The sequence below is a fragment of the Chiloscyllium punctatum genome, chromosome 1 (genome assembly GCF_047496795.1).
Source record: "Chiloscyllium punctatum isolate Juve2018m chromosome 1, sChiPun1.3, whole genome shotgun sequence".
Taxonomy (NCBI): Eukaryota; Metazoa; Chordata; class Chondrichthyes; order Orectolobiformes; family Hemiscylliidae; genus Chiloscyllium; species Chiloscyllium punctatum.
Window position 1 is genome coordinate 140,155,975 of NC_092739.1, and position 12,586 is coordinate 140,168,560.

Sequence of the window (12,586 nt, forward strand, 5' to 3'; positions counted from 1 at the left end):
CTAGCTTCTAGCATCCCAAAAGTTGGTCTGCCCCATTTTCATGCAAGAGTTGTGATTCACTGTGCCTTTTCCTATTGAGGCAAAATTTGTAAATGTTTTGCGCCTCTTCATTTTCATGAGTTCTGTGTGTAATCCAGTATAACCCAGAGGGGACCAGAACAGCAACCACAAACTGCAACTTCCAGCTCGTCAAGGCAATCTGTCTCTCTTAAAGGCAGATTTAGACCGAAGGGCAGGAGGCTGCAGCTGACTGACAATGTTGTGATTCCATGCAAATGAAATGGAGCAGGGAGACACAGCTCCAAAACACACTTCAGTGACTCTGAAGGCCCGAGCACTGAAGGTGACAAGAGAAGAGAAGCTGTAGTCGTGCTTGAGGCCAGGAAACTCTCACAGCAGACCCTCTCAGAGGAGTAGGATGAGGTGACAAGGGGAATGTATTCCTGTTGTCTAAAATAGACTTCACAAGGATGGTCAAGGTCACTGCATGCATTTGCAAATGATCTCTCCTAGTCACCATATTCCCATCCTCTCACACTGCTTCTAAATACCTAAATACTTCACCTCACTTTCACAAACCAGAGCTGATAACAGCTTTCCATTCACCTCTTGTTGCTGCCACATACCTGTAGCTCTGAAGAAGGGTCATACTGGACTTGATACATTAACTCTGGTGCTACCTGAGCTGCTAAGCTTCTCCAGCATTCTCTGTGTTTGTTTCAGGGTTCCAGCCTCCACAGTATTTTGCTTTTAGCTGCATCCAGATGATAGTGTTGCCATAGATGATGTAGTAGACCTACAAAAACTCAGTTCTGTCCCTTTAACAGCCTTCCTCTCCTTCCAGCAGTCCAGGCATCAGAAGCATTGCTTAATGACATTGTTTGTAAATCAATGTATGTAGTGGACATACTCTCTTTATCTTATCCTTGTCTGGTTGGGAAGCGGTGTGGGTTATTAATCACATGAGATACCCTCTGGTTCTCTGTGGGTGCCTAAAGATAGTTTGGTGCATGCCAACTATGTGTTGATTGAAGGGTTGCCCTTGTCATATGTAAATCGCTCCCCATTGAGGATCCATGGAACTAGTCAATTGTGCCCAACATTGTCAGGAATTTGGTCAAGTTGGCCAAACCATGTATCCTCTTGTCCTGCTTCCTCTTCAGACTGATGGAATGGGTCATGTTTGTGTATTGAGTGGTAGATCAACATGAGCCCATACTGGAATCACACTGGCACAAGCAGCTCCTCAGAGATCAGTTTCTATTTCAGTTGTTATTTACTCCATATGTGGCGGACTGAGATCTTTATAAATTGCTATTTGAGGTTTCTGGTGTACAGTTCATTTTCCCAGTTATTTTACTTTATTTATTTTTGAAAAGATTGATGAGAGGGGGTTGTCCACGGCACCTGCAGAGTCTGGAACACACACGTGCTCTTCCATCACAGCAAAGATATTTTTTTAAAAATCACGTACATCTCACTGACTGAAGAACTCTGAATGTGTCAAGCTCCCTGTCTATCCTGCCCATTGTCAACAAGTTTTTTTACTGCTCCTTCAAAGATTTTAGACCACTAGTTGATATTTCTAAGTGATGCTTCAAAGAGCAGACAGTCCTTCTGCTGAATTGATATGCTCTGAGTCCATTTTACATTCAAAAATATGGGAGCAATGCAAATCAATTTTTCCTTGAAATGTACAATGTGACAATACAACCATGGTGGTAGAGAAAAACATGTGGTTAGAAATGCATGTTGTTGGAGATGTATATGGCACGGTTCAGTGATCAAAACATCAAGCTGTCCTACATGATTCACATACTTGATCAACTTTGTGTAACCAATTTTTAAAAAAACTTTTTCACTTTGCTTTCTGCTTTGTACCACAATTCTGTACCTAGGTACCTTTGTACCTAAGTTGGCACCAGAAGTGGCAATTGTAAATCTTCCACTGTACCCATGTGAGTACATGTGATGATGAATTCAAATGCAAATTCAATATGTTTCTGAAAGTTAGCCATAGCTCAATGTTTGCAATTACCAGAAGGAAGCTCGATTTCTACTGTGTTCTTGGATGGTTCCATCATCTTATGGTCATGCTATGCCTTCCACAGAGTTGCTGACATGAGCCATTGTCCTGTAGGATGGTTGGGTCCACTGTGCAAGCAATTTACCTCAAGAACAGCTTTTTTACCAGAAGGTAATTGACTTGCAGGAAGAGCAACGGATTGAAACAGAATGGAAAAACAATGGTGTCTCCAGGAGATAGGCCATGGGACTGGCAAGGGATGGCCATATTTATTGAGAAGCAGCAAGTAGATAAAACCAGGAATGAAAAGCTCTTCTACTCTCAAGAAATGATGTCCTCAAGTCATGTATCATCAGCACCGGAGTTTTCCCTTCGCCCAAAAACTGTGCTTTGCTGTTTTGGTCTTTATGATACCCGAGCATTATTTGTGTGAATGATTAGTGGCAATTATTAGTCAGTGCATTACAAGCAAGGACAGCAATGCCCTCTAGTTGTGTGTGACAGCACAGTTCCATTTAGAGGACGTATTTTCTGAAACTTTTGTGTTAGTGTAAACAAGTGGGTGGCGATTGAAATGACTTGGAATGTGACTTAAATAGGTCATGTTACCGCCCTCGGAGAAAGGACAATTCCAAACCAACCCTTTCAAACAGATCTGCTTGCCCAGTAATTTAGTTTAATTGGAGCTTGATCTCCTGGGAACTATTCTACATTTGGCATTAAGTGGGTATTGTAAAGTAGAAACAATCATTGTAAGAGCCACTTTGCTGCCACCAATAACATACCATATTCAGTGATAAATAAATTTTGATACAATTGCACATTGGAGTGAAGTGTTGCTTCTTTAGAGTGCCTGTTCACATGCTCACCAAAATTACATCATGAAAATAAGTTTCTGCTTTTCAGCAAATTCCTATAGAGGCCACATACCCTTGCCTTTTATTTCTTTGTACAGATGAATCTGGGGATCAAACTCGTTAAGAAGTATAGTGTAACTGGCAATTCATCCAAGGCATACAAAGTGGCCAAAAACAGCAGGAATCTAGAAAGTTAGGAAAACTTTAAAGGTCAACAGAAAGCCACAAAAAGAGCTATAAAGAAAAGTAAGATAGAATATGAGAAAAAAACTAGCACAGAGTATAAAGGCAGATAGCAAAAGTTTCTATAAATATAGAAAACAATGAAGAGTGGCTAAAGTAAATGTTGGTCCTTTAGAGGATGAGAAAGGGCAGTTAGGTATGGGATATGATGAAATGGCTGAGGCATTGAACATTGCATCGGTCTTCGCAGTGGAGGATACTAATTACATGCCAGTAAGTGACGAAGAGATGAAGGTAGGTGAGGACCTGGAAACAATTATTATTAAGGAAGAGCTAGTGTTGGGTAAGCTAATGGAGCTAAGTATAGATAAGTCTCCTGGCCCTGATGGAATGCACCCCAGGGTACTAAAGGAGATGGCGGGAGAAATAGCAGGTGGACTGGTGGTAATTTTGCAAAGTTCGCTGGACTCTGGGGCAGTTTCAGGAGATTGGAAAATAGCAAATGTGATGCCACTGCTTAAAAAGGGAAATAGACAAAAGATGGGGAGTTCTTGACTAGTGAGCTTAACCTCTGTAGTGGGGAAGATGCTTGAGTCTATATCAAGGAAGAAATAGCAGGGCATCTCAAAAGAAATTGTCCCATTGTACAGAGGCAGCATGGGTTCATGAAGGGCAGGTCATGCTTCATAAACCGTTTGGAATTCTATGAAGACATTTCAAGCAAAGTGGACAATGGGGACCCAGTGGAAGTAGTGTAGCTAGATTTCCAAAAGACCTTTGACAAGGTGCTGCATATGAGGCTGCTGCATAAGATAAGGATGCATGGTGTTAGGGGTAGAGTATTAGCATGGATAGAGGATTGGTTGACTGACAGTAAGCAAAGAGGGGGGATAAATGAGTGCTATTCTAGCTGGCAATCAGTGACTAGTGGTGTTCCTCAAGGATCTGTATGGGGTACCACAATTATTTACAATTTATATCAATGATTTGGAGTGTACAGTGTCAAAATTTGCCAATGACACGAAGATGAGTGGCAGAGCAAAGTGTGCAGAGGACTGTGAAACTTTGCAGAGGAATATAGATACATTGAGTGAGTGGGCAAAGGTCTGGCAGATGGAATACAATGTTAGTAAATGGGAAGTCATACATTTAGGATTAACAGCAAAATAGGTTATTACTGGAATGGTAAAAAGTTGCAGCATGCTGATTTGCAAAGGGACCTGGGTGTCCTTGAGCATAAATCTCAGAAGGTTGGTCTGCAGGTACAACAAGTAATTAGGAAGGCAAATGGAATTTTGCTCTTCATTGCTAAAGGGGTTAAGTTTAAAAGCAGAGAGGTAATGTTACAGCTGAACAAGGTGCTGGTCAGGCCACACCTGGTGTACTGAGTGCAGTTTTGGTCTCCTTACTTGAGAAAGGATGTACTGGCACTGGAGGGGGTTCACTACGTTGATTCCGGAGTTGAGAGGATTGTCTTATGAGGAAAGGCTGAGTAGACTGGGATTATATTCATTGGAATTCAGAAGAATGAGGGGGGATCATATAAAATTTCTAGGGAATTGAATGGAATTGAAAGGAATTGAAGGGTATTGAAGACATAGAAATGTCTTCAAAGCTTTTCATTGTGCCTCGGTACACATGACAATAAATTCAATTCAATTCAAATAGAAATAGATTGGATGTTTCCACTGGTGGGTGAGACTAGGACAAGAGGGCATGGCCTCAAGATTAGAGGGAGCAGGTTTAGAACTGAACTGAGAAGGAACTTCTTCACCCAGAGGGTTTTTAATCTATGGAACTCTTTGCCCAGTGAAGTAGTTGACACTACTTCAGTAATCACTTTTAAAGCTACTTTTTTGAAAAATAAAGGAATTAAGTGATATGGTGAGAATGTGGGAAAGTGGAGCTGCGCCAATGAAAAGATTACCCATGATCTTATTGAGTGGCGGAGCAGGCTCAAAGGGCTGGACTGCCTCTTCCTGCTCCTAGTTCTTATATTCGTATGTTCAGACTATGGACTTTGTGATGAGCAGTATTAATGGGGTGAAGGGTTTCGATCATATTATACATGCAACTGTGAGTTCATCTGCCAGATTTCTCCAGCACCATAATTTTGTCAGGTTAATTGGATTCTCGTGACAATGGATCATTTCATCTCAAACGAGGTAAAAGTAAGTGTCTGGCTGTAAGTTTGTTTCCCATCAGTTAAACACTCAGGGACACTGATTGTATTTGTGTATAAAGAAATACGCAGTGTGGGTTGTTCAAATGCCTTGAGGTGAGCGGTGACCTGACAGTGGACTACAAAGTTATAAGAGGCACAGATAGAGTGGACTGTCAGAGACATTTTTCCAGGGTGGAAAGGCTAACTATAAGAAGGCATAGGTTCAAGATGAGAGGGGAAATGTTTAGGGGAGGAATGTGGGGCAAATCTTTCACACAGAGGCTGATGGGTGCCAGTTGGAAGTGGTGGAAGCAGGCACATTACCAATGTTTAATGTGGAGGTGCTGGTTTTGGACTGGGGTCGACAAGGCCAGAAGTCAAATGGCTCCAGGTTGTAGTCCATCAGGTTTATTTGAAATCTCAAGATTTTGAAGCTCTGCTCCTTTGTTAGGTGAAGTGATGAAGGAGCAATGCTCCAAAACTTTGAGATTTGAAATAAACCTGTTGGATTATAACCTGGTGTTGTGTGACTTCTGGCCTTAGCATCGTTTAAGGCATTTCTTGATAGGCACATGAGTGGGAGGTGAACAGATGGATGGAAACCATGCATGGGCAATAAGTAGTGGGTCTAAATAAGGATTACAATTCTGTGCAGGCTTGGAGGGCGAAAGGGCCCATTCCAGTGCTGTATTGGATTGTATTGTGTTGAAAGGAAAGACAGGACAGAAATAAGTAAAGAACGAACCAAGATGTGAGTGAAAGATTTAGAGTGGAATGATCCAAGTACAGAGTAACACTGAGCTGGATCTGTGGGCTAGTAGTAGAGCAAAGTAATCTTGCCACCACTTGGAGGAGTAATGGGGAACCTCCAGTCAGTTTTGTGTGGACACACTGTGAGTGAGGTCTTCAGAAATGGAAACTCTGCCAGCCATAAACTATTGACCAATCAGAGGCTCAAAGAGCAGTGGCTGCTGGTGGTTTTGCACTCACCATATGCCTGGGAATGGGATGGGACTCCAGACCAGAGTTGAATGAGGGTGAAATGGATGTTATGGGATCGGGGCTCATGGGAATGGGCCAGCAGGGATCGGAGGTGACAATGGAGGACTGATGTTCAGTGGCCTCTGCCCTTTCCAATGGAAGGCTCTCTGGTCAGGCATAGAGTGCTTAACCACCGATTGCCACCTGAGATTGGCAATGGGGTCCTTCTGAGGGTCTGGGAAAGCTCTGCATCCTCTGTAAAATCTCTGAAGTGCCACTTAACAGCAATGGGCTCATGGTTAATGGGTATCCATTGGCTCATTGAGGAGTTAAGTTGATCTCCCACTCCTATTCCTTCTGCTCTCTGACCAAATTGAGGGAGATTCTCCTGACTGGAGACTGGTGTGACCCCAGTGAGCCCAGAATCTCCAATCCTGTTCTATTGAGGTGTACAAGGTAATGAGAGACATAGATAGGGTAGATAGCCAAAGACTTTTCCCCAGGGCAGAAATGGCTGTCACAAGGGATCATGATTTTAAGGTGATTGGAGGAAGGTATAGAGGAGATGTCAGAGGTAGGTTCTTTACACAGTGAGTGGTGGATGCATGGAATGCACTGCCAGCAGTGATATAACAGTCAGAGACATTAGGGACATTTAAGTAACTGCTGGACAAGCACATGGATGACAGTAAGTTGAGGGGTGTGTAGGTTAGGTTGATCTTAGATTAAGTTAAATGCTCGGCACAACATTGTGGGCCGAAGGGCCTGTACTGTGCTGTACTGTTCTATGTTCGATGTAACGAGCTGCATTAAATCCCACCTGCTATTGACTTACAGTAAGTGAAAAACAAACTTCCAACAAATCAAATGCAATGGGACCAATGCAATGTCTGTTGAGGCTTAAGAAGTAAGCACAGCCTGGTCTCAACATTAACCAAAGGGATAAAAGACATTAATTGCGAGCAGTAGAGTAAGGTATAATTTCCCTTTATTACCACTTGAAACAACCTAGGCAGGAGCAGCAAATGCCAACTGTTGTAGACTTTTTCTGTTAAAGTTAATGCCCAGTGGATAATTATAATAGCAGTAGAGCTTTTGGGGTTTTAATCTGCATCATAGATATGCCAGGGCAGTGTAAAGCTTTTAAGGCCTAGTTATACATTGGGGATAATGAATTGAATTCCATGTGGTTTTCTGAAGATTGCGACAAATGTGCAATATTCCTCTGTGCAGCTTTATGTCAACAGTGACTGTCATTTATACCCTTATAAAAATTATTTTATCTTTCACAGTTTGTGAAATTTCCTAACTATTATGGATGGAATGAACTTCAACCTTTTGAGGCATTAACACTGTATAACTTGAAATGAATTCAGTTGAATTAGTTTTATTGTCACATGTATAGTGTCATCTTAGGTACAAGGTACCCAGGTACAGAATGTTCAGTACAAGTTCTTAGGAACAAAAAGTAGAAAAATAAAGAAACTAAATAGTCCAGCATTACAGATCATAGGAGTGAATTAGAAAAATAGAGAAATAAAATATTCAGAATAACAGTCCTTCCAACCCAATCCAACTTCACCTGACGACAAATTCCACTCCCAGTCTTTGATTGGTCACTCACTCCTTAGTGACACATGCTTCATTGTTGGAGATTACACCTTCTGAATGTGATGTGAAATTGAAAATCTGCCTGTTCTGGCATTCCAAGTGAATGTGGAACATACTGAGACTTTCCTGGTTACTTGACCAATAGTCCTCCTCAAACCAACTGCACCAGAAACAGTTCATATATTTGTTCACCTCTCTGCTGCCGACGTGATGATCGTGTGTGTAAGTTGTATTTGCCTGCTTTGAAGGCTGCCCTTCAAAAGAGTTTCATTGGTTGTCAAGCACGTTGGGGCCTCCCAGTGCTGTAGTAGCAAGGTGGTCTTATTGGCTCAGGCACACAGCAGATGCACAAACAGGAGCAGTCGAGAGGAGGTCTTGATGTAGCCTGCCTCATGATTCTGCTCAACTGGACCTTGGGTGCCTCTACATTGGAAAAGATTACAAGTAAACCCATTGCTGATGGTATGTGGTTCTCAGGGCCTTCCTGAAAAGAGGCAGCGCAGATCTCTTTCAAGCTGTCCACGCAGTAGGCAAGACCCACACTACCCTCTGCAAGACTTGGCAGATTGAGAAAAACTCCACTGGTCTTCTCCAAAATAGCAGCATGGAATCTATCTCATCCACCCGAGCATGCAGAAGGTACTCAGTTTACCATTTGGATACTGCATGGCATCAAATGGATTTTGAATCCACTGTTTATTTTGTTGTATGTTCAAGTACCAGTTCTGTCAGCATGATGCATCTCTGGTTACCAACCACTAGTGGCTGTGGTTGGGATCATTTGTGCCACCAATCCAACATTTTTCTGTTGAGTCTAAAGACAATCTGATTACTCATAAGTAATGCACCAGAGCATTAGGATATGTTCAACTCTCTGGTGCATGTTTATACGCTACAATCATCTGATATTTAGACAAGAGCACTGCCAACTGAACTGCAGCCAATACACATGTTCTACAGCTCAGCCTACATTGAAGCACCTTTATCTCAATGGGGGAAAGATTTTTTTTCTGTTGCCTTTGACTGGATGTTGCTTGTCTGTAGGAATGTCTGTTTCACCAAATGTTGGGCAGGAAGCTTTTTGTTGCTGTAGCAACATGTTCAAAGAAGTGGACAGGCACTAAATCAGAGCATATCTCCCACGATGCCTTACCTTGACTGACAGAGGGAAGAGGCACACATCCCTCTAGAGGTGAAAGGTCGCTGTCATCTCACGTTCAGGTTTCTTTATCCTCCACTGATTAAACTTCCTGAATTCTTAGGACAAAACCCATGAGGAATAGATGCAATTTCGACTTGTAAAGTGGGAGTAGGTCAAAGGATTAAGTAACTATGGAGAGAATGTACTTACTACTTGATGAATGGTGAACACTGGCTAAAATGTCACAGACACTCTTGTGCAGTTAAAATAAAAATGTAAGGCATCTTCTGAGAACAGGATCTGGAACCCAATCCTTACAATCTGGGTGCAAAATTCCTGGAGCTAGGGAGGCCAGGGTATTTGACTTTTATTCAACATTGGTTTTGGAGAGGGGTGAGTGTATGTATTGGGATGGGAGTTGACCGCCAGAAATTCACCACTTTTGCTGTGGGCCTCAAATTTTACTGCATTTTCTTAACAGTGAAGGAAGGCTGTGTTGCAGTAGACCAAGGAAAGATCCCAAAACTGTACTTAAGCAGAATGTCCTTACACTGTAAGCAGCGTAGATCTCCTGCTACAGAAGACTTTTCTTCAGCCTACTGTACATTCTGACAGGTGGAACAGACTGGGTGCTACTGAAGTGCAACTCGTAGGCCAGTCCAGATTTACGAATTATTCAATTCCCAGGGATATTGGGAACCATTTCCAGTTTGGATTAAGGAGAATGGGGCTTCCACTATCCTACATTTGAACTGATGTATCATTCAATGTTCGCTATAATTCAACAAACATCATTCTCTAAAAAAGATGCACAATCACTGGAATTGCTGTTCATTTCTCACTTGACTTCAACAGCCGGGAGAAAAGAAAGTCACACAAACTGAGCAGAGGGAAACAAGGGTCCTCACTTTGATTTGTATGTCACTGATATTTATGACCTCTCTGCTAAGTGCCCTTTTATGCCACAACGGTCTCCTTTAACCTTTAGGTTCAGGGTTCAGCTTCAGAGAGATAAGATGAAGGTTTCCCCAGGGTCAAAGAGTGGGAACCCGATTTAGTTAGATCAAGCAACTTCGCCATATGCCGTTTTTCCAGCCAGCAGTTCAAAACTTCCAAGAGCTTTGTTTGTTTCCTTTAACCATGTCATTCTTGTTTTAATTGTCAAGAGCTGGATTTATATTTTACTTAATTAAAAACCTCAATTGCAACATATTTTGTTTTGTCCCCATTTTACCCTCCTCTCCTGGAGGCTTACGGGAGTTTTTTTCTGCCTATTTTCAAATGGTTTCTGTCTATGTAAGTGCACGAGAGAAGGTAGGGGGCAACCATTACAATATCCCATAATTCCTGTACTCGAAGCAATGGCTGATTCAGAACATGCCTGTAACTGGTGAGGTGGCAATTTTTAAATATTAATGATGGAAAAACGTCATCCAGTGCATCTCCTCTCATTTTGTCCTCAACAATTTTAAGCAACAAGATTGTCCCTCCATTCCTGGTATGCAGCAATTCGAAGGCAGCACAGGGAAGTTCAAAATGAGAAAGTTAAATGGAATCAACAATATTGGCCAGATCTTGACAACTCAACAGTGATTCCCAATCTAAAATTTTATATGCAAGGTGAATCAACATGCACTTTTTAACCATTATCTCACAGCTGAGGCCATTGATATTCTTCATAGAATTTCTACAACTTGGAAGCAGGCCATTTGGCCCATTGAGTCCACACCAAGTATCCAAAGAGCATTCCCCCACCCCATCCCCATAACCCCATATTTCCCATGGCCAATTCATCATTTGGACCGTGGGAGGAAAACGGACCCCCTGACAGAAACCCATGTAGACATAGGGAGAATGTGCAAACTCCACAAAGGTGGTTGCCCAAGGGTGGAATCAAACTCAAGTCCCTGGCACTGTGAGGTAGCATTGCCGACTACTGAGCCATCGTGCTGCCCTGTTGCTCCTTAAAACATTGTTAAGGGTGTGTGGATGTCACTGGCTAGTCCAGCATTAACTGCCCCTTGAACTGAAGGGCAGCTTAGAGTTAACTACATTGCTGTGATTCTGGAGTCACACATTGTCTGGATAAGGTTAAGAAAACAACTTTCCTTCCCTGAAGATGTTAGTGAAGCAGTTAGACTTTTCTGACAATGGCTTCCTTTGGAATCATTCGACTCTTTATTCCAGTTTTTTGTTTTATTGAATTAAGTTTCTACCATCTACCATAGCAGGATATGAACCTAGCTCTCTGGATGGATAGTCTAGTAATAACACAACTAGGCCATCACTTTTCCTCCAGTGCGAGGCCCAACAGAAGCTTACTCTTTGCCCCCAACCCCCACCCGCACTGATCCTCTCATTTCACTCTTATCCACTCCCACTCTATATTGGACTATTTTTAAACAATTGCCAAAAGTTCTCTAGCACCTTGCCTGAGTGGAAAACCTAATTAACTAGAGAATGCATGCTATAGGCAGGTAGCATTATTGCTAGACTGTTAATCCAGACACCTGGGTAATTTTCTAGAGACGTGGTCTCAAATCCCACCATGTCAGTGAAAATCTGGAATTCAGAATGTAATGATGGCCATGAATCCATTGTCAGGAAACACCCATCTGGCTCACTCATGTCCATTAGGGAAAGAAACTGCTGCGATCTGTGACTCCAGATCCACAGAAATGTGGTTGGCTCTTTCCTTCGGGCTATTAGGGATGGGCAAAAAATGTTGGCCCAGCCATTGATGTTCTTAGCCCGTGAATGAGTAAACAAATTAGGTCAGTGTGTTGGCCACACAAGAACACTTTCCAACATGCACTGCAGGCAGGAGTAGGACCCCTGGACAATTTTGATATCCCTCAGAAAGCCCAAAGACAAATGTTGACACTGCAGCTATATCCTCAACTAAGCTGAAATAATTGAACATAGGTCAGCGTTTGCTTGTGGCCTCCATACCAGTAGGAATTTGAAATGCACTGGAGCGCACACTTAATTGTTGGTTACAAAAATTGGGACAAATGAAAAAAAATCACAAATTCAAAGCATTTATTTGGCTTCACTGGAACCATATTTTTTCTATTAACATATTGTGTAGAGGTTGTTTGGTCATTTCATTAATATCCAACACCCTATTTTAAGGCTGGAAGTCCTTGTGGGCCAGGCAAGTTAACAAGGCCTAGCAGAAACAATGTGACATTTCTTCAGTTGTGAAAGCTGTTTCACAGCCCTGAAGGAAATGATTAAAGCAGCTGCTTTTCTTTCACAGAATGGCCACTTTTCTAACATTTGCCCACACTACCACATTTCTGAATTCAAATTCACAACTTAAGTGTGGATTTGAATTCATGATTTGTTGATTGCACATTGCAACTTCAAGGGTGCAGAGATGAAAGTGCCCTTAATCTGAAGTCAGAATTACAAAGGAAATCTGAATGTTGAAAATGAATCAAATAAAGTGGGGAAGATTGACATTTCTGAAAGAAAAGAGCTTCTTTGAAAATAAGACCTGTGTTTTTGACAAAGGTCTCGAAGGTTAAACAGGGACCCAATTCAACATTTGGAGAGATTTCGATCAAGCAAGCAGTTAGGAAGTGACAAGTTGTTCTGAAGAAGGACCTGAAAAGTTA